The sequence below is a fragment of the Protopterus annectens genome, chromosome 1.part1, assembly GCF_019279795.1.
Source record: "Protopterus annectens isolate FY-2018-M chromosome 1.part1, PAN1.0, whole genome shotgun sequence".
Lineage (NCBI taxonomy): Eukaryota > Metazoa > Chordata > Ceratodontiformes > Protopteridae > Protopterus > Protopterus annectens.
Genome location: NC_056726.1, coordinates 309122889 through 309146319, shown reverse-complemented (window position 1 = coordinate 309146319; position 23431 = coordinate 309122889). Strand labels below are relative to the sequence as shown.

General features: G+C 40.4%; 1 protein-coding gene across 1 annotated transcript in view; it reads right to left on the bottom strand.

Moving 5' to 3' along the window:
- Nucleotides 1–23431, bottom strand: part of ATP8B1 (ATPase phospholipid transporting 8B1) — a 1573644-nt gene that overhangs the window by 1028110 nt on the left and 522103 nt on the right. Inside the window, exon 3 of the mRNA XM_044074782.1 lies at nt 351–429. The gene's annotated coding sequence lies outside the window, so the exon portion shown is untranslated. The remainder of the gene's footprint in view (nt 1–350; nt 430–23431) is intronic.

Here is a 23431-nt window from a genome sequence, read left to right as displayed (position 1 = left end):
TATGGAAATGAAATTTCATTTACTAAGTAACAGTAACGTACTGTCCTTGGCAAGGTTTTCTAAAGGAAATATTGGAAATGTAGTGGTGGTTTCAGGCATTCAATAGGATACAAATGTTTGCAGCAATGGCAAAAAAACCCAAGTACCAATAACGGCCACAAAGAAATCAAATCAATTGGCACTACAATAGTTATATTTCTGCAAATTAAATGTATACCAAGAGATACCAGTATATCACTTCTGGACTATCACTGCTTCCAAAATCAAAGTTTGCCCTTATCTACAGACAACAGCTTCAATATAAGGCCCAATTTATAAAGACAAAAGGAATAAATATGGATAACAATTACCTAGTATTTTCTTTCTTCCATCCAAATATTCATAGATGTATGGTCTGCTGGAAAAAATATTCTACAGTGCGTCGAGTTTCTGTAAAAACATAATTTTTTTCAGTCCTATTTTGTTCTGAAATATTCAGCCATTAGCTGTTTATTGCAATTCCAAACATTCACATTAGATTTACACCAAAGTCTATTTTAGTGCACATAAAATCAATGGAATCAAAAAACCTCACGAAAACAAAACTACTAGATAGAAAATATGTGCATTTCTTACATACAACTTAAATTCTACCTCCATTACAGAACTTGACAGTATTCTCTTTTTGCCATATGACAACAGAAAATGAATAAGGTTTTAAGTCTGACAAGCTGGCCATGCAGAAACACCAGTGTCACCAGAGCGACTAATTATCGTTGCAAGTGTCATACTATACTTTGATCTGCCTAGTTTTCTTCTTTTGGTGTGAGAAGTGAGGGAGGCTGGCCCTAGCAACTCCCTCTAGTCCCAACATAATGCCACAAAATTGGAAAAGCTTAACTTCTCACATTATTCTAGGTTGACAGCAATTTCAAAATGTATACCCACAATTGTAAGGACCTTTCCTTTTTCTCAATAAAGGTTCAGCTCATGCATGGGTGAATTACTAGTTTTTCTTACCTTATCCACTTGTATACAGAAATGGCCCTTTATTATTCATTCATAGGACAATATTCTTATTTTGTAATTTTGGAGGAATCTGGCAGTTGCAGCTTCTTTCACTCATTTGGTGTACTGAAAATTAAGAATTCTGCTGTCCTTTACATTTATGAAACACCACTTGCACTTTGTTTACTTTCCCTGGATTCAGGGAAGGACTGCTGAAAAAAATTGTTAATAGACCAGCCCATCTACTTGGATTATCATATAAAACGTAAACATTAGGGTGCGTGTAGTAAGGCACTTGAGCATGTACATGGTACAGATACTACTGTATACCAAGAGATGTTGGGGTATGAGCCCAAATGCCTTATTGCACTTATAAAACGGGCATTTTTTCACACTCTCAGTTATGGCCATCTTGCCCCATAACCTGCATAGACATCCAACCATTTCTGTCCTTCCTATCCAGCATTTTTAGTACCCTTATCTATAACAGCTCTAGGTTTTGTGGTATATTTTAATGAAACCTAGTTCCATGACACACAAACTAATAGTCAAGTTGTCCAGCAGTTGGCTTAGAGGATTAAGGAGCTGTTAATGAGCTGTTTTTTGTGGTCCAGTGGTGCATGGTTTGATTACCTCAGGCTCCATTGCTTAATATGAGAGTTTGAACAAGTCACTTAACCAGACAGTGCTCCCAGGCTTAGTCTGAAAAAGATCCACAGAGATGAGTGCTATTCCCCCTTGCTTAGCAATGTACAATTTTGGTATGAAATTTTCAGGACAGTTATTCCAGGAGCCACTCTGTGAAGTTGCTGTATGCTGTTGCACAGTGGTCATACTGCTCAACCTATTAAATCAAGAAATCTAGACAAGACCATAAATAATGGGGGGAACAAAGGGCCAAAAACAGACGCTGTGTAAGAGCAATATTTAAAAATGCAGAAAGTTGATAGAATAACAGGTTTTCCATCAGGATGATTTTTTTTGTAGGGTATGGAATCTGAAACAAGTATGTCATTTTCTGACTTCAAACCTCAATGATTTACCAGTGATTTGTCAGAAAACCACAATTTTATGATAAACGGACTACAAATATGACAAATCTGGACATTCTGCAAAAATCTGTACAGCTGGGAAGTATGACAGTGATTTATAAATAGGCACTAACTCTACACAGCATCTCAGATAAGTTCCTGCTGCTGAACGAGTTCTGAATAAACTTCCATATCAGGAGCACAGTACACTGCAAACATGCAGACTGTTTTCCAGGTAAACATGGCATCAAAATATTCACAGGAGTAATGGTTTTGGTGGCAACTCCAAGAACTGAAAGATGTAAATGTGCAAGAAGCAATCAATACCCCCCCCCCCCCTTTTTTTATATATAGTTTAGCTGGCAATATGCTTGTGGCATCCAAAAATATTCATAAGGGTAATTATTTTTGTGGCAACTCCCAAGAACTGAAGCAAATGTAAGCAGTAATGCTTCCTCACACCCATCATTTTTTTTTAATTTATTTTATTTTTTTTTTACATTTGTTGACCGGGCTAGTCTGGCTGGATACATGTCCATTTTCAGCAGAGGCCCGAGGAGAAAAGCTCCACTATATACTAGTGACTTACAATAAACAAAAATATACAAACATATAAGCAAAGAAATATTCTCATGTAGTATAGTAACAATGCAGAAGCACTTTAACAAGAACTAAACAATAGCGAGGAATCATTATCCCATAATATTTGCAAGAGTAGGACTGCTAAAAATGGAGAGAAAATAGTAACACGTAAAGAGTCTATAAATATCCACACTATTAACAAATTAGGATAAACATTTTGTGCTGGGGCACTAGTTTTAAGACAGAGATTTGCACAGTAGGGATCAGCAACTAGGTTCAATAAAAGGAGAGATGACAGGTTGCAGTAATAATCAAGTATAAGGAGAAAAGATAGTATAGGAAAATGAATAAGCAGGTGGGATGCTAGATGCACTACACTGGAGGGATAGAAGTAGTGATAGAGGCAAGTAGAAGTGAATGGAGAGGACTGTAGAGAGGGATTGTTTGCTGAGCTCAGTCAGGATTAGAGCAGGGGCATAAGCCAGTGGGATTTAAAATAGTTTCTTAGTTGTTTTTTGAAAAGGTGAGATGAACCTAAAGTGGTCAGTTCTATGGGAAGTTTATTCCAGTATGAGCCAACAGCATTAGTAAATAAGGAGTCACCTGCTTTATTATGAGATTTGAGAGGAGCTACTAGAAGTTTGCTGGCTGAGCGAAGGGAAGTAAGATTCTTGTATGGGGCAATGAGGTTATTAAGTATGGGTGTATTAGAGGGGTAATGGAGAATTTTATATATGATGACTAATTGATGTAGGAGAAATAGATTTTGAAGTTCAAGCCAGTTAAGGTTTTTGAGATTAAGACAATGGTGAGTACAAAATGGGGAACCTGTGGCAAACCTGGCAGTACTATGGTAGGCTGTGGCAAGTTTCTGAAGGTTAGCTTTTAAAATGTTGATAAAAGATGGAGAGGCATACAATAGTGTAGAGATGAGATGAGTTTGGGCAAGAGACACTCTGGTGGTTGCAGTAAGAAAGGGCTTAAGTCTATAGATTTCTCATGTTGGTTTACCTGATGGTATGGCTCGTTGCCTTTAATTGGGTTTCTATGATGTACTTTACATCTTTATAGAAATTTGCATTCATGCAAGTCCTTTACTTTTGAACACTATCTTAAAATTTACCTCTTTGGCCAATGTCTAGTAGAGTTTTTCTAATGCATTTGAATTTGTGGAAGTGCAATGCGATCCCTAATAGAGTGGCTGCTTTCTGCTGCTATGCGTCATTTTTTACTTCATGGTATTCACCGTCTCTTCTTACACTGCTCAATCCTCTTTGTGGGATTTATGCCTTTACTTTCATCAGGCTTTTGTTTAATCTTTTTGAAAGACCTTCACTGCTCCCAATCAAGTCATATGGTTACTTTCATGTTTCTAGTGCTTTTATTACTTAAGGAACATCTAATTTGTGTTACAATCATGATTTCAGTTTTGCTGTTTTATTATTTATGCGGACATAGTAATTACTTGAGTTAGAAGTGTGTGTTTCTAGTATTTGATATTTCTTTTTATTGACTTACTTTTTATTTATCCTTTGTTGACCTGGTTATTCCCTTTAGGTTAGCAGCCTCTTTAGAGGAGACCAGAGGTGATTTTTATACTAGTAGCACACATTTGGCCAGGACGTTGGGAAACCTCCCCGACTCTTTTCAATGGTTGCCGTGGGATCTTTTACCTCCACCTGAGCTACCACCAACTAGGGTAGATAGGGCCTCATTTTCATGCATCTGAAGGATGACATACAGGAGTTGTTTTTGGAAAATTTCTGTGCTCGACAGTAATTCCCTCCTAAATTACTTTTCTAGATGATAGCAGTTTGTTGGATTTTGAAGTCTGCGAGGGAGTAGAGATCTGTGAATGTGAGAACTAGGTGTCCTGCTTTAGCTTTTTCCCCATGCATGGAGCAGATTTAGGAATACATATGTTTGTGTGTGTGTGTGTGTGTGTGTGTGTGTGTGTGTGTATATATATGTATAAGAATTCACTTCAGAAGCTCAAAATACTGAAAAATCGAATTTCAATATTTCGAGCCCAGAAAGCACAATCCACAAAACCACGAAAACTCAAAACTGTGAAATTCAAAATCTCGCACACTGGAGATTTTGAATTTTGCAGTACTACTGCACACACACACACACACACACACACACACACACACACACACACACACACACCATTCTCCCCACATACACACAACCTCTCTACTATATGAAAGCAGGGGGAAAGCCCCCCTGCACCCCCCACCCCCACATTTAAATATTCTCATTCTGAGGTAGCACTATATACAAACACACACACACCACACAAGCTACATTCTCTTCGCACACGCACATCACAGTAACAAAACACACTGACACACCACAGCCCCTACCCAAAATGCTCAAAACACACACACACCACAATATTACACATACACTCAAATATATAAATTATATACACATGTATACATTACAACTGAAAAAATTTACCACACAATGTATCACATGTAGTCAGGAACAAGCAAATAAAATTTGCAGAGGGGCAAGCCCCTGCAACCCCCACAACACTCCTAAAAAAATAATAAAAATAGTGATTCTGATCAGAAAACAGTGCGGAAAAGGAAAAGCTTCCATATCTGACTTTACTCTAGCAGTAAAATCAACTGCAGACCATAATAAAGCATTGGATGAAAGGAGATAAAATCTAAAGAGCCAGTAAATTCCCTTTTGATGAACTGCCTTTACAACCAAAAGTACTGTAATCATATATTATAAGGGATAGGTAAGGAGATAGCTTTAGTATTGTGCCTTTCTGTTGATACCAGTTTCTGTGTTTGAGCCTGTCTTATGTAGTAATAATGCTATGGAAAGGGATTTTCTAAGTTCAGGTACAGGGTTAGGTCTCCATACCCACCTTACCAATGCGTGCTAACCTTAACCCTGTACCTTACTTTAGAAGAACCACTATCAGTATTCAAACTACATTCTATGATATTGGTATGGTTTAGGAATTATTTTGGTTTATTTTTATTGTAAATTGATCAGAGATGTATATTTGAGTGTTTTGTCTGTAGTTCTGACTATCAACTTTACAAACCATCAGCAACATTTTGAACTAATTCTGTGTCTATATAATGGTTCCCCTCAAATGATAGACTCTTTGTAAAGTCGAACTTCATATTGTAGAGACCATATTTTCGACTTTCTGAAAAGTCAAAGCATTTGTATGCAGATTGTGGTGCAGTGGGGATTAGGTAATTTACCCCTTTCCCCACTGTAGTGGGGATTTTGTATAAGTTTGTAGCAGAGTGAGGGCACAGCCCTCCACATGGGGGTGGTGGGAGGCTTGCTCCCCCAGAGAGAGGGGGGGGAGGATTTTTGAAATTTTTTCAACTTTTTGGAAAGTTGAACATATGGTGTCTCAACCATATGACATTCCACTTTTCAAAAAGTTGTCACATAGACCCATATACATACACACAAACATATGTTTATATAAAACATATGTAATTATACACGTGTGCGTATATATATATATATATATATATATATATATATATATATACACACACACACGTATAAATACATACACACATAAACCTAATAGCTAAAAACTAAAGTTGATGCACAAAATATACAGACCAAAGACATTGCCAACCATCTAACAGTTCCCCCCAAACCCAAATCTAAACTAGTCTAACAAAAAGGTGAAAAGTAAATAAAAATGAAATAGGAGACCTAATTCCCTTCTACAACATAAAAATAAACGTAGCTTTACTCAAACAGGCAAATCCACACATGTAACCCCAAAACAGTATTTTCCACAGAAACCAAGGCCTACCATAAACAGTCAATATTAAAATGAAATGTTAATTACTGGTGAGCCCAGCTGTCAACCTTCTGTCTCCAAAATGTGGAACACAACCTCTCATTATGTGGGACAAATGGCAAAATTGTAACAGCTAGTAAGAGCTTACCAAGAACATTAAGGAAGCACATAGGATGATTAAATGTGTTACTTTATACTTCTCTTTTGATGAATATATTAATCCGTAATACTTACCATGGATAAGCAAGTCCTTAACAATGAAGGTGTGACAGACACTTTTGATGTAGAACAACAAGGAACAAACTTTTTAAGATCCAAAATGAGGAATGTTCCTCAAAATGAGGTACGCTGGTGAAAACAAACCTGAGTATAGCTATAAAAATTAACTAATACTAACAGTTTATAATATATATATGTATATAATACAGTGAAAGCTAACAAAGAACTGACAAGAAAAATAATTCACAAGACATCAGGGAAAAAATATGCCTATTTAGCAGAAACATCAGGACATTAGCACAGGCTGTAAAATTTGATCAGAAATATTATAGTAATGGAAAAAATGTGATTTTGTGTGTGTGTGTGTGTGTGTGTGTGTGTGTGTGTGTGTGTGTGTGTGTGTGTGTGTGTGTGTGTGTGTGTCATTTGTTAGATACATGAAGTATCTTGTACTCACTGTAGGCAACCTTCATGTATTTGTGTAGGTTTTGCAAGATTCTCTTTTCCCCACATGCCACAACATTTAATTTGCTGATCCTCAACGGTGCCTGCAAGTGTCTGTGTACGTTGTGAAGGGTTGGCATCTTATCTAGATTTACTGCACCTCTTACCCTGTAACCGGCAGCTACCAGAATACTTTGGCGCCTGCAGTCCTGATATGCATTAAGCAAATAAAGAATTACAAGGATTTATTCTAATACTAGACCCCAGACAAAGGGTGTGATTAAAAGCATTTGGTACACAGCCTAAGTACTTCTCATCTATACTCTTGCTAAATCAACAAAAGCTTATTTACACTCTTGTGGTATAATACCCAGCTGACAATGTGTTAGGAGTTAAATGCTACTACGGCACTCCTGGTTTTATTTGTTTTAATTTATTTATGCTTTCATTGATTGGGGTAGTCCCACTAAGTCAGTGGCCACTTTCTCAGGTGAGACATGAAATGTTATTCACAAGGACTAAGTGAAAGTTGGCCTGGACACTGGTGGTGGGGATTCCCTTTTGGTAAGTGTTATGGAATCTTTTATATCCACCTAAATTAACACCAACTCGGGCAGACGAGGGCATTGGTTTTGCATCTCATCTGAAGGACAGATTAGTTTCAAATGGAGGGCTCAATTTACTTCCTAAGCAGCTCTTAGCAAGTTACTAAATCAGATGTTGTACTTGGGTCATCAGTGAAAAGGGACTATGCAGCCAATGGGCTTACCTGGTTAACATTTTTTATATCTAGATTGCAGGTGTGTTAAAGATATTAAAATTACCCTAAACCTTGCACATTTATGTTCGATATCCATTGGTAACTACAATAAAAGTTCAAACACTACACACTTGAAAAACAAACAAAAAAAATAACCCCACAAAATACTCCAGTTTGTCTTAAAATGACCACAATCCCAAATCAACTATACTTAAAGAAACATACTCCAATGGCGGTGGGTGGGGGGTGGTCACTCTGCATAGAAATACAGATACAGTGGCCCTAAATTCACCCCTTTAAATGAAACTCATTTATATTTGAAAGAAAATGTTGCAATAAAAATTAAAAACCTTGGCTGCAATTTGTCAACTCAAAAAAATGCCAAACACCTAGGGCTACATAACCAAAATACAAAAATTAAGCCATAAAATTGGAAAATACTTAAAAAACTTAGATTAATAAAGATTAAAAATGTAAACCAGTACCAAGCCATCCATAGGACACTTCATAAAAATCATATTTGAGCAGCTATCTTCACCAGTTGAAGTCAGTGGGGTAACACAGCTCACATTAAAAAATAGATTTAATTCATGGAAGTCTGGTTTGTGCAATAGTGTGTTCTGAAGGAACTCTGTTCATGACAAATGTCAGTTTTCTAAAATACAGAATAATCATGCATCATCCAGCAAAGCTCAGACCGTGTGCGTGTGTGTAATCAAAAATGTCTCAAAGCCATACATCTCGGCTGTCCCTGATTTTGTTTCATTCTTGCTATTTCTCACAAGTGTTAATTTTTCTGGTAAATCACTAAGGATTTACAGTTGTTCAATAACATATAATGTTTGACTTCTTGTCCTGAAAAGGCATGTGGATACAAACCCTATTCTGCTGTTTTTCTTTCTTTCCTTCCATAAAACTAATCACTTCTCATTATCCACTATTCTTGTATGCATGCTACCTGCTCTCCTAATATTCACTAACTGCATTCTTTCCAACCCACATGATCTCATCTACCCATCTATTACTCTTGTCACTTTATGTTCCTCAAATAATTAACCTTTCCTGCTTCCTAAATATCTTAGCAGAATCATGGTAGTGGATCACCTTTCCCTCAGATAACATCAGGTACGTCTGAGTACTGTTCTGTCACTGATGATTCTGCAAGTCTGAAATTCTATTTTGTAATTTTAATATACTATGTTAGATTCCATTGCTTAGGCTTGCAATTTGTATTTACCTGCTTGAGTGTACAACTGATTATGAAGATTGGTAGTTACTGTTACTCATCTGTTTGATTGTACAACTTCTACAGAACATTTCACACTGGATATCTGCTGAACAGAAGCTTTACCCAGTAGAGCTTTCCTAGTAAAAAAAAAATACAAATCAGTAGTTTAAGTGAATTAGAGTAATATTTAAATATTGTGTTGATTTTGGGCCTTTGTCCCCCCCCCCCCCAATTATTTTTTGGCATTGTACAAAATTGAGCAAAGTTGAAAGGTATGTCCACAGCAGATGCATATAGGAGTAAATCAGAAAGATGCTGGTCAGAGTACCATATGTGGGTCGAGTATTACAAACCTGCAGAGATAAAGGCATAATGGTAAATATGCAAATTACTCCTTAAAGACAAGCACTTAAGTTTGCCTGATTAAAGGTATTTATGACTAGGCATCTTATGGAGCTCATGATTGCTTGCCTAGTATGCTCTTATACAGGGATGCAACTAGGATTTTCAAATTTGTACTCCTAGTTCTCACACTTCTGCTCAGTCTCCAAATCACGCTATAGCTTCAAATAATTTGTTTTTTAAGTTGGCATGCACTAACCATCAAGCCACCCTCCTTGTTGATATGTTGATTAATTTATTCCTTTATATCCTGTGTCTCAGCTTATGGGGAAGGGGTCCTGGATTTCACACTCAGCTGAGAAGTGAGGTAGGATCTGGAAGCAGTGCCATCATCCCAGGCAGCCATTTTAAGCCCCTTTCTTAAATGCCATCATCAATGTTAGGCTGGACAGACAATGGAAGTAGCTTAAGCTTGTGCCCTGCCCCAGGTCCATAAGGTGGCCTTGCGTACTGTTGTCCTCCTGCCACCCCTGCTTGGAATCTTTTCCATGAGATCTACATCCTCCACTGGAGACACTTAGCAATGTCCCTCTTCCCCATGATAGGTACGCTCATCCTTCTCACCAACCCCATCAAGCACATAAGCTGCTTAAACTCGTCACCTGGGCTGCAGTCGGGACTTTTGTGACAAACAGAACATGCTGGAGATAGATACTTGTCCCAGAGACTGTCCCGTCTATGAAACAGGCTTCCCATCCATGTGAAGCTGAGCTAGTCAATTACACAGGTTAAGTGCAACTCAGATCAGTGAATGGGGAATAGGAAATTTACAGTGGGCCTGGCACCCATGTCCCTTATGGACACAGGTAGCTTATAAATGCCTGGTCCTCAATGTCCTATTTGGATACAGGGTACAATTATTCTTTCAAGAAAGCCTGGATAGACTTAGAAAGGCCTGGTAACACTGAATTTTTTGGTCCCTTACTCATAAAATGTGTGGTTTGTTGTCAGTCATTGGGGATTGAAGTCACTAAATAATGACATACATTAGAGTTTGACTATTTCTTTCAGAAAATTCATGCTAACAAATCCGGTTATTTAAGTCACTTTATAATTTTGTAAGAGATGTACTTAATCTGTTCCAGTTGTTGAGCCTTTGTACCCCCCCTTTACTTTAGGCTTTATCCAGATTTCTTGAGCCTGTTTAATGCTGCTGCCAGTGTACCATTGATCTCACTCATAATATATATATTTTATATATATATATATATATAATATATATATATATATATATATATATATATATATATATATATATATATATATATACACACACACACAAACACACACATCACACTTACTCCTCAGAAAATGCACGCTAACACAAATCCTATTATTCAAGCAACTTTATTTCATAACATCGACATTTAAAATGTTCCTATTTTGAGCCTTTCTTTTCCTTTAGGTTTTATGAAGATTTGTTGAGCAAAGAGGTTGAGAGGTATGCACACCTCAACTACTAGTGGGTCAATCAATCTCACTCCTTTCACACACACAACCTACCCTTTAGAGCACAAATGATTTAAAATATGCTCCTATTTTGAGTATTTCTCTCCTGTTAATTTTAGGCTTTTCCAGATATCTTGAGCTAAGAGGAGAGGTACACAAACCCATACCTCTCAACTCTACAGAATTTTGCCTCATGTTTGGGTCTGTTTCTAATAAAATTGTGGTTTTCTGGCAAATCATTGAGGGTTGTAGTCAGAAAATGACAATCATTTGAGTTTTAGAATATACAGTACAGAAAATTCATGCTGATGCAAAACCCGTTTTATTTAAGTTTGTAAGAGCAATATTTAAAAAGTGCCCCTATTTTTGGGCCTTTGTCCAGATTTCTTGCTGCAAGAGGTTGAGAGGTGTGCGCAAACCTCTAATTGCTGCCAGGGGATCGCTGGATTGCTCCCACTCTTCAAACACTCTCTCACGCACAGTCTATTTTGCTTTCATATAAACATTCACTCGCACAAGACAGATCTATTGTGCTCTGTCTCTATCTCTCACAGTCTATTCTGCTTTCACACATGCATTCACTCACACATGCAGACACACCCACACTTATTTTTTTACACTCACTAAGCTGCTTAAGAGTGTGTAAAATAACTATCAATCTCTCTCTCACGCGTACATGCATAGACACACACACTCAGGGTCCTAGTGCTACCCCCTCTTTCAAAGTTGTGCTGAAAATCAGTACAGTGCGTATGCCTCCCGACGTCCTTGCTCCTATACATGTGGTCCAACATGTTGGCTTTTGAATGCAAAAAGATTCTTTACTTATTTATCCAAGTCTTTATTAAGGCATTCAGGCTTTAAAGTCCAAATTCACTAGCTGCTGACATGTCGCATTTTCACCCTTTCAGGCCAGTCAATACAGTTACTTAGAAAAAGTACAGTTTTGTACCTACCATAAATGTAGATGTTCGAAGATCCACATTGCTGCAGTTACTTTTATGGGTCCGCCGCTGTCCTGTCCTGCGAATACCAAAATAATTAGCGCTGCTGCGGTCATGGGCGCTCAGAACTGACTGCAGGGCAGGCGTCAGGGAAAAAGCGCGCCATGACCATCATATCCTCAGTCTTTTCTTGCCCAGATGTCAGAAGGAAAAAAAAGAAAGGCCACTCCCAAAAAAAACATACCCTCCAAAAACATGCAACAACAAACAATCACCCAAACAAACCATATTGCCAAAAAAAACAGGGAAGGAGGGAGGGAGGAATTATTGGACTGCAACAGCATCTCATCTATTGACATTTGGTTATAGGTAGGTACAAAAACATCTCACTATCTTCATCTCACATTGCTGCAGTCCTAGCTAGGGTAAAAGGGAAAAGCAGAGGTAAAGGAAGCAAAATCAAATGCTAAAATGCCTAGGGGGGGCAAAAAAAAATCTAGACTGTAATAAAGAAGAGGGACTCTAGATAAAGAGAAGAGGAAGGTGCTGAAATGTGGAAAAAGTAATAACAAAACTCATTACTCCAAAATATCTTCTGTTCCTAAATAGTGGCAGTAGCAGTAGAGTAAAGTGCAGTAGAGGTCTAGTGGCCCTCACTCTACATGACGGAACCTCCACACCCAACATGGAAACAATGAAGAAATACAAAACCACCAATTGAAAAAAAATAATTTGTTTGAAAAAGAAATTAAACTGCAAACAAATGAACAACAACTGAGAACCCCTGGAACCTTGGTAAATACAACTGCTATCGTAATAAACTATCTGTCTAACTTTAATAAATAATCCAAAAATTCCCTAAAATTTGCAAAAATGGTAGGCAAATTCAAGGCCACACTAGAAACCACTCAAGGCACAACTTTAAATGATTAGTAAGCCACAAGGGGAAAATTAATGCGCAAAATCACCTAAAGGATGCAAAAAAAATATGAAATTTAAGGGAAAAATTGGAAAAACCCTTTCCCTCCACTGCCAAAAACACAAACAGCAGAGAAACACTTTAACTGCTTTGCAAAGGCTCATCAACAATAGGCAGAAAAACAAAGCTTGAGAATTAATTCCAACAAAAAGGAGAGGGAGGGAAGTCAGGTAGGGTCTTATGTTCTTGGAGTCTTATTGCAAGGATGGGGGGAGTGCTTAAACAAAGTCTTAGGGGTCTTGCCCAAAGGAACACTTGCAGCATGAACAAGGAAATGGCTGCAACATGAACCTTTATAGTGGGAGAGTAACAAATTCTTGTCCAATAACTCAGTAGAAATTTTGAACTGTCTAAGATGGCTTAGGTAAGATAAATCCAAATTGCTCCAAGAAAAAACCGTGAACTCTCTTGTTTTCCTGCTCGTGGCCAAAAAAATCCTCTCCTCCAACTTTCTCGGGAAGCTGAGACCTCCAGGGCCTCTGGGCCTCCAAAATAGAATGGAAGATGCCAGATGAGAATATGGGAACAGGGTCTTGATTGCCTGAAGAATGAAAAGGCTGTGAGATGCAGAGACTGAATCAATCGGGAGAAAGTGGTGACCCTCCTGTACTGAGTAAGTAGTGGCTCAAACCCAATCTGTAGTACAAATCCGGTAATCAGAGATTCAGGGTGGGCTTGTCTCAGGGAGTTGGCGCAAGTACCTTGGCAATGAGAAAAGATTGGGGAAAGAAGCACATGGCAAGATTGCTCAACTTGGAAGAATGAGAGGCACCTTCCGAAAGGCATCTTTGCCTGATTTTTGTGCAAAACTTTGTTAACTGGTAATTTAGGGAGGAACCGACAGAGTCTAAAAACTACAGAACTTTAATTGAATTTAGTTTACAACTCAAACAGATCAGGTACATCCCCAAGTTGTCTGCTCAACACATCTGCTAAGACACATGTGCTCCTGGTTTGAAAGCTGAGAGAAGTTGCAGACATAGTCTGAATTCTGATCATTGCACCTTGCCCTCGCCTGCCTGTTGTAAGTGTTTGAATCTGCACACAAGTAGCATGCTTGTTCCACATGAGAGGGATGTAAGGGGTTCCATAAATAATCCCTGTGATGTCAGTGTAAATTGCTGAGTGAACTGTTTCCAAATTGAACTGTGCACTGCTGAAAATGTTGATTACATCTCTGTCAAGTCTGACAGCAAATGCTCTCTGCACCTTCAAGTCAAGCCTGTGCACTCATGATCTGTTGGTGTCTTGCACGACATTGGTTCGCTCCATAAGCCTCGTTGGTGTGGGGTCACAGAGAATCCCAAATTTCATGCATCTGGCTGGGCCCACCAAAAAATTTCTTAGGACCAAAGCAAGGTGTGGCCAAACATTGTCCTTGTTCATGGGGCTTCCTTGTGAAATTTATACATTTTTGATCCAAGATTGAAGCCATTACATTTGTTGCTTGGCATAAGAATCTGAGCAGCATCCTATAAGAGAACCAACAAACTAGATATCATGAACTTGCAGAAGAGAAAGACTTCTTTGTTTGTCCTGATGGAAAATGAGAATTTTGCAGTTGAAACTCGAGTTCAAATTCAGAAAGGGTCCGTTTGTTTGCTTCTCACACCCAAAGTATTGTCCTGAGATCACACTTCACTGGATCAGTCTTAAGTTCGTCAGTACATCTAGTTGATGAAGAAGTTCATGTTAGACTGTTAGGTATTCAGGCAATCATGCAATAAAGGAAGGAAAGTATAAATCTAGGAACTGTTTAAGTGAGATCTAATAGCCAAAAGGATAGGGAACAGCTGTAGAAATTTCCTCTGCACTCGGGAGCTCTTAAAATGAGCCAGAACCTTTATGAACACTCTGATGCACCAGCCAGATATCCAGAGGGAAGATAAGAAACCTCCATATGCAGAGAACTGCCAGCTGAAATTTGAAAGATAGCATACCTTAAATGATGAGAACCAAAAGAGGGTAGATGAAACAGAACCTCAGCCTGAGAACAGATCACTATCCAGATATCTCCTTTGCCTAGATAAACGTTGAATTTCTATCAATTAGGAATAGTCTTGGAAAGGTCCCATAATAGTGGAGGATAAGTAGTCCTCCTAAAATCCCTCCTGGCTGAAGACAGAGGCGGTGAAGGAAACCTGTTTAAGAAGCAAGAAAGTCGCTTGGAATACAATCCTATTTGCGAATTGCAAAAATCTCTGAAGCAAAATATAATCTTTGTTGTTGTCCTCTAACTTGTAGCTTTGAATTGAAGGCAATGTTTGGAAAAAAAAACTGGTAGCCTAATTAAAAGCTGCTAATACCCATTTGTGCCTGGTTTAAGGAACTGCCAGCTGCTTGAAAGGCCTGCTACGTTTAAATGCAAGGGGACTGCCCTCTTTGAAAGGAGCTGCCAGTACCCAAGTGTTGATTGTGCTGCCCCTGCGAAAGGACTGCTGCCTGAATCTAGGATGACCCTCGATCCCACCTCTCAGTAGGCCAGGCCACCCCTAAACTTTGGGTCTGGCCCTGCCCAAAAATTTCTAGGCCTCTTCTGCTAAACTTGTCTGTAGGTCCACCAAAATCTTTACCAATTTCTACTAAACTTTGGAAATTGAATTGCAAAAACTAAAACTTGGACTCCACATTAACATGCTGTCTTTCATTTTTGAAAAAACATCCAGTTTGCGAAGAAACACAAAACTCCAGACTGTAAGTGGCATCCCAAGCAAGGTAATATCAAAACCACACTGAATTCTGATCATTAACCCAAGCGTTCCTGCAGAGAAACTGAACAGCCAAATTCTGCTTACCCACCTGCCAAGAGACATGCATCAAACTTTAGAAGCTTACAACTGCCCTGTTCCAAAGCATCAAGACATGATTACATTTGAAGAGTTCTGTTCAAGGCCTGCCTTCAACATTCTTAACACTCATGATCCTTCCTCAAAGCTAAATCTTCAGAGGAAAGACCTCTCTTTTACAGAGCTTTCTCTTAATACAGAGGCTCTGTAGAACCTGTGCCCCCATTGCTAAAGGCTCTAAGGTCCTTGACTCTCTAGAATGACAGATCTTTGTAAGCCCTAGGCTTCTTATATGGAAATTTTTCTTTACTCTGGCACCTGGTATCCTCCACAATAATTAGTGCTATTTCCAAAAGATCTCTATTAACGAAGGTCAAAAAATTATGAAAATAAGGCATCCTGTAATCTGGTAAGCCTCAGAGAGAAATATGGATAAAGAATCTAAACTGTAATCCTTTCCTTGAAAATGCTCTTGTGGAACAAAACCACAGGAGGAGTAGCTTCAGTCAGAAATGAGTGAAATCTTAAGGGAACTAGGAGGGTCATCTGAACAGGTGAATCCATTCCTTCTCCTCAAATCTGAAGCCTCCAGAAAATCTACAGGAAAGAGTAAATCCAGGGACTCTGGAGAGGAAAAGATCCTCTTCACATCTGGGCACAGAGGAATGGCTGGGGAGGTTATTCTCTGGCATCAGAGCACAGAAATCTGGGAGAGGCCGCATTCCCTGATCCAGACTTTCCCTTTTAAGCACCTTAGGAATCTTCTTATATGGAGGGGAATAGCTTTAGCAGAAGAAGCCTAGTACCTGGAGGCACACAAGGAGGCCTGACTTTTGACCTAGCCCCTTGAAAAAGCCTTAGGAATAGAAACTTCAGCGAGAAACCTTCAGGGCCTAGAAACTCTTCAGAGGAATAGCCAAATCATGCTGACCCTGTGAGACTCATGGGACACTTCAAGCTTTATCAAGGATTCGTACTGACGCTTCTCGAGGACACCACATCCCAATCTAAAATCAAAAGATCCTACAGGCACCAGCTTTGAAGCTCTAACCTTTCTGCAGCTAGTAAAGTTAGCAATTACTCTGCTTACTTAGCGGACCAAATCAGCCTGAAACCTAGTTAAATGCAACCCTTAAAGTATAAAACTTACTGAAGCACAAATCCGACTTCTTGATGGCTTATTATAATTATTCCAAACAACAAAAACATAACCCAGCTACATCAAACTTCGCCTTCTAAAAATAAAGAAATACAAATTCGTACTTTTCCACCCTTTCACTGACTTGGTAAAAAAAAATGTTCTGTTTCAGCAAAAGGAATTGAACAAGGTTGGTTTACGGTCTGAAACCGGGACAAAATTAAATTATTCACGGCACTTGACGGCGCTGGCTAACTTCAGCAACGCACCATGCGAGCCCCGAGGATGGCTGTATGACCAGCCAGACTAAGGGCTCTGGGAAAGGGAGACAGGCGGGATTGAGTTTGCGACCCACCGCCACTCTGCTTTTCAAGACTATGCTCACTACATTTGGGGTGAATCTCCCAAAAAGGCCAAACCAAAAAAACATTAAGGTCCCACAGCAGACACATATAGGACCAAACCAGAAAATAAACATAGCAAAACAGAGCACCATAAGTGAAAAAAATTACAAACTTCACCAAATGAAGTTATAATACAACTGTGCGTGTGTAAAATGTAATCTACCCATCTCCCATGATATCATCATCTAGGAATCTTTGGAATACTCTAAACCTACTATACAAGATTTTTGTACAGATTAATGCCCTCCATCCCATTACAACTACTAGTAGTGCTGTAGGATTCTTACATGACAACCAGGATGAGCCATCACACCGTGGAGTAAAGTTACAAACAATAGTGATCTGAATGGTTCACTGGAGGAAGACAAGAATGCTACAACAGTAAACAGAACAACCTTCTGAAGGACAGCAAGAAAGATGGTGAATGGCTCCCTTACAGAAAACTAATTTGTTTTCTGCTAGTCAGGCTGAAAGAAACTGCCCCTTCCTGGAAGTTAGTGTCTAAAGTAAATGTATGTATATATATAATTTTATTTGTCAAGCCAAAATAATGTTGGGGGGCAAAGACTCAAAGATAGACATAACATGCCATTCTTATAATGCACCATCACCATTAGACAGTGAGCTAATAAATGGAGACCATAATATTCTTGGTAACTGGCTCCACTGACTACAGATGTATTTGAATTAAGAATATATTGACTTTGCCTCAAAAAAGGCTTTGTTGGAAAGTGGACTCCTATGACTATGCATAGCTTATGGGTTGACTTGAAGATATTGCAATAAAGATGTCTGCACGTACGGCTGGTGCAGGGCCAAACCAAGCCAAATTTCAGTACACAAGCAGCCAGCACTAAGTGGTAATCAACCCAACAACCAAAAATAGTAAAAATATTTATTTTAATTAGTCCCAGACAGGTTTCAGCAACCCTGCCTTCCTCAATGGGATATGTAACAAAAAAAAAACATACAATCATAACATTTAAATAGTACAACCCTCCAATGAAAGGTCAGCTTCACATGTTATGTCATTTCCTATGCCAATTATTAACATGCCTAAAGAATAAACAAATATCAACATGTTATGGACTACAAGTCACAATTGAAAAGAACTGGGACTTGGAGATGTTACGGATGGTATGACTTCAATGCATGCTGGTGGCAAAAAGCAAGTTACTATATTGTGGATACTTGCGATACACCTGAGTTCTTACTGTCTTATCAGAATTTCTGGTAACTAACATCCAGAAAATTGATTTGATGGTAATCAGAATTTAGTGTAAACTCTATTCCCCATTTATTATCATTCAAATATTCAATGAATTCCAGTAGATATTGTCTGTCAGCTCACCACACCAACCAGCAATCATCCAAGTATCTCTTCCAAATATCCAGTTCATTCATATAAATGTTGTGTGTAGGGTCATATCAACTGTTCCTCAAGATATGCCATGAACAGGTCCACATAAATGGGTGCAAAAGATGCACCCATGGCAGCACCCTGAGTTTGACAGAAACATTACCCCTGAAAGTAAAACATTTTTGCTGCGTACATGCTCCACCATACATATTAATAGAGTAGTGAAACCTGCTGGATACAAATTGGCTCAATCCAACCAGTAATGTAAGGCCCGGAGCGCAGCCCAGTGGGGAATGTTAGTGTATAAAGCCTTTAAGTCAAGGGTACACAGAAGCCAATCTGGCTGCAATTGGATATCTGATAATATCTTAAGAAATTGTGTTGTATCCTGTATTTTAACATGAATCAAATTTAGCAAAGGCTTCAGGTATTGGGTCAGAAATCAGTCAAAGAACCTCTACTGGAAACTGTAGGTCTACCTGGGGGTTTAAGTCAAGGATTTGTGTATTTTTGGTAATAAGTATATTATTTGATCTGATAATGTTAATCCTCGTTCATTCCTTACATATGGGTATCGGTTCAGACCTCGGAACCGAGCCATCCATCTTCCAAGCTCGTGTCAGCTACAAACTCTAGAGCTAAACTCTTACCCAGAATTCCCCTCTCCCTGTTACCTCAGATTTCGTTTGCCTCATTGCCATTCAGTCATGTCAAGCTACTTCTCTTGTGCCAAGTATAGATATTTGTCAGACTAGTCTAATATAGCTTTTTCTGTCAGAAAAGTTTCTAATTTGTTGTCTCTTACCTTATCGCATTTAGCGACTATATTTCCTTGAGTTTCCTTCTCGTTACTCTGTACTTTTTACCGCAAGGTATTTTCCCACTTACCATCGTTGGTAAACCCTTCCATTCTTCATTACCTTCAGGTATTCTTTCATACCATTGCTGGTACCCTTTCTTCTTTCTCCTTTTCTATCATGGCAGATAAAAAAAAGGTAGTCCAGGATTTAAAAGGTGTACAGATTGGGGACACAAATTACCTACATCAGATACACACACTCTGTGTGTCTATTGCTTGGGTGTGTTTCATCTTTTGACCCACCCTGTGGTATTTGTAAGAACTTTTCCAACAGAACCTTGATTGAGAGGAAAAATAAATGGTTACTAAAGGGACTTCTTAACTCTCCCTTTTCAGAGGCTATTTCTGAGTCGGAGGCTTCAACCCCCTTCTAGAGACCATAAGAAAAAAAAAATCGGATGATCCTACAAAGGCCAAGTCTCTGCCTTCGTCCCCGGCTGGGGATTCCCGCCAACCAAGACCCAAGAAGGCTAAGCTTTCTGCTTTGGAGCTCACTCTGTCGGTCCCAGCACTTTCGGCACCAAGGCCTTCGACACCATCTGTGATTTCGGCTCCGTCTACTGTAGCCTTTACGCATTGGTACTGAGGGGCTCCTTGGTTCAGACTACTACATCAGCACAGACTGTTCAGTCGGCGCAGACCTTAACCACATCGGCTCCGACATCTTCCCCGGAACAGATGCCTCAGTTGACAATTTTTTTGGTTCCAGCTTTGGTACCATCAACCACTTCAGCATTGATCTTTTAGTCAGTGCAGACCGTGACCTTGGTACCAATGATTTCCTCAGTGCAGACACCCATAGTCCAGTCTCACTCGGCACTGTTGTTCAGTGTGGACTGGTGAGGTGGGCACAGAGCTAGTCTCTTTTGTGGATAGACCTGTTTCTCCCTCAGCTGTGTTGGTGAGGTCCATTAGAAGCCTTTCTGAACATGACGTGTTGCATCTTGTGGATCAAGTGCTTCTGGCCAGAGCCATCCTGCCTCCCAGGACCTATCGTTCCTTGGGAGGTGATCACCCATCGCCAAAGACCCCTTCTTATTCTCTTCCTTCATTGCCTTTGAAGCCCCTTGATATAGCACAGTCTTCCCCCTCTACTGTTCCCTTTATGGACCTCACTAAGGAACCACAGTTGCCTTCATGGCAGGAGAGTTTTGCTATGACCCAGGATGATAGTTGTGACACACACAACTTGATGTTTCCTGAACCACTTAGGGGAGGGGTGAACCCTGTTCCTGGACACTCATCCCTCTTCAGGTGGACCAGCTTTCCAACTGGAGAAGGCTCTGGCATCAATATTGTCATCTATCTCCCTGCCCTCCTCTGGACCACTCTGTTCACAAGTCACACTTAGTGGACACCGGGAGCAAGGGCCTCAGAACGTATTCCCACAGGAAACCCCCTTTCCATTGTCTTCCCCAGCTTCCTCCTCTGAGGAAGTTCACCGGAAAAGTTCTTGCAAGAGGAAGCACATGGACACCACAGAGGAGTCCCTCACTGAAGACACAGACTTTGATGATGGAGAAGGGTCCCCTCGGTCACCCCCAGAGGTATCCTTTGGTGATATCCTCGAAATCTTTAAACCGAGAGGTGACTGGTAGCCCTCTAATCTGACCTCTGAGTCTGTGTTCCTGCAGGCTTTTCATGCCCGGCCCCCTACCTCCTGGGTTATGCCACCTGCTGATGAACTGGTCCAGCTCATCGTGCAGCATGTGTGGAAGGCTAATGACACCATTGAGGCTATTCCCCGGAGGCCAGATAAGATTTTGTCCCCTTTTGCTACGGATCCCCATTGGTCCAAAGGTCTTCCTGTGGATGCTGTGGTGGTGGCAGCAGCAACCAAAAAGGATCTGGCAGAAGAAGAAAGCCAGACTGTCCATCCGCCCAAAGAGTCCCGGGCCCTGGACAGGATAGGGAAGCGTACCTTTGCATCAGCGACCTTTGCCATCAGGTCCCTGAATTATATGGCACACTTTTTATCTGGCTTCAAAGGGATCTAATTTCCGAGCTCTCTGAAACCTTGGCTGGTATGCTTTTGTCTGATGAGGTCCATGACAAAGTGGCCTCTCAGCTCCACCACTGAGTTAATATCCAACTCCTCCATGCGACTGATATCTCACGCATCAGAAGGAGCAGCTAGAGCGGCAGGTTCAGGCATGGTCTTGAGACAACCCTAGATGCACTTGTGCAATTCCGCGGAACCCTTTTAGGCTTCCTTTCTTACCACTCCCATTGAAGCCTCTTTGTTGTTTGGACCCAAAGTTAAATGCACACTGGCCAGATGTGAACAGGACAGTAAGACCCTTTCTGCCATAGGTGTCCATTATTCTTCCCCTCAACGTGCTTTCTTCCAAAATCAAGAGTGGGAAGATCTGGTTCAAGAAGTTTCAGGGTCCTTTCCGTGACACACAGGCAGAGTTCTCCCCTAGAGACAGGGGGAAACTCACAGGGAAGATGCCTCTTTGGGGGCAGAGGGGGTCCGCATAACCAGGGTTCCAGGGACTCTCTTCCTGGCCAATCCTACCAGTGCTCCTGAAGAGTGGCCTAACTCCTTTCCTCTGGAGGTGGTTGGGGGTCGTTTCTCCTTCTCCTTGTACCCTTCTGCCTGGCTAACCATCACCACCGATTCTTGGGTACGAAAGATTATAACAAGAGGTTATCATATCCCCTTCGATCTTTGTCCTGTCCCTTCAAAAAACCTACCTGAAGTTCCACCCAGTCAAAGGGAAGAAGCAGCACTAGATAGCAAAGCTGCTAAGAAAGAGAGTCATCCAAATAGTCCTCCATACCAGATAGGATCCGGATTCTTCTCGACTATTTTTGGTGCCAAAGAAAACCGGGGACTGGAGACCAATTTTGGACCTCAGTGTATTGAACAAGTTTGTAAGAGTACAAAAATTCTGGATGGTCACCATATAGTCTATCCTCCCACTTTTGGAAAAAAATGATTGGATGTGCTCTATAGATCTTCAAGATGCATACTGCCACATAAAAGTGGACAGGCCATCAAGAATATTTCTGCGCTTCCATGCGGGAGCCAGTCACTACCAGTTCAGAGTACTGCCCTTCAGACTCTCTACAGCCCCCAGAGTTTTCAGAAAGTGCATGGCAGTCGTCACAGCTCACTTGTGACTACAAGGATTCCAGGTGTTTCCATACCTAGATGACTGGCCCATCTCTGCCCCCACCAGACATCTATTGGAAGAAGCCTTGGCATACTCTCTCCTCACTGCACAAAGCCTAGCCATAACCATAAACTGGCAAAAATCCAATCTCACCCCATCTCAGTCCACAGAATTTATAGGGGTCATCTTGGATTCAAAGAATTGCAGAGCATTTATTCCAGAGCACAGAATTCCAAGGATAAAGCAACAACCGATCTTAATCCTTTCAAGGGAGAAATCCACAGCTCACTCTGTCCTACAGCTGTTTGGTTCCATGGCAGCCTCCATCACCATTGTCCCCCTGGCCAGGTTTCACATGAGGCTTCTACAATGGCTACTGCTCACTCAATGGTATCCTTTCCAATATCCTCTTTCAGCCAAGATTCGAGTAACTCACAGGTGCAAACATGATTTAATTTGGTGGATGACCCACAACCTGTCACAATGGTGTTGCCCCTTATACCCCAGCAGCCCAAGGCTACAGTGACCATGGATGCCTCCCTGATGGGGTGGGGGGGCTATGTCAGGGACAGACAGTCCAAGGCACTTGGTCCAAATTGGAGGCTCAACCCCAACTGTATATAAATGTTCTAGATCTGAGGGTGGTGCTTCTGGCGTTGCAAGCATTCCATCCCCTGCTGCTATCTGGGACTATTGCGATACAATCCAACAACATGGCGGTGGCCTGGTACATCAACAAACAGGGTGGAACCAAATCTTATCCCCTTTGTCGAGAGGCCATGAGGATATGGCAATGGGCAATGGCTACCAACAGTTTTCTTCTAGCAACGCACATTTCCGGGAGTTCCAACGTGATAGACAGACTCAGCAGGTGCATTCTACAACCTCATGATTGGTCACTAAATCCCCTGATAGCAGCAGAGATCTTCCAC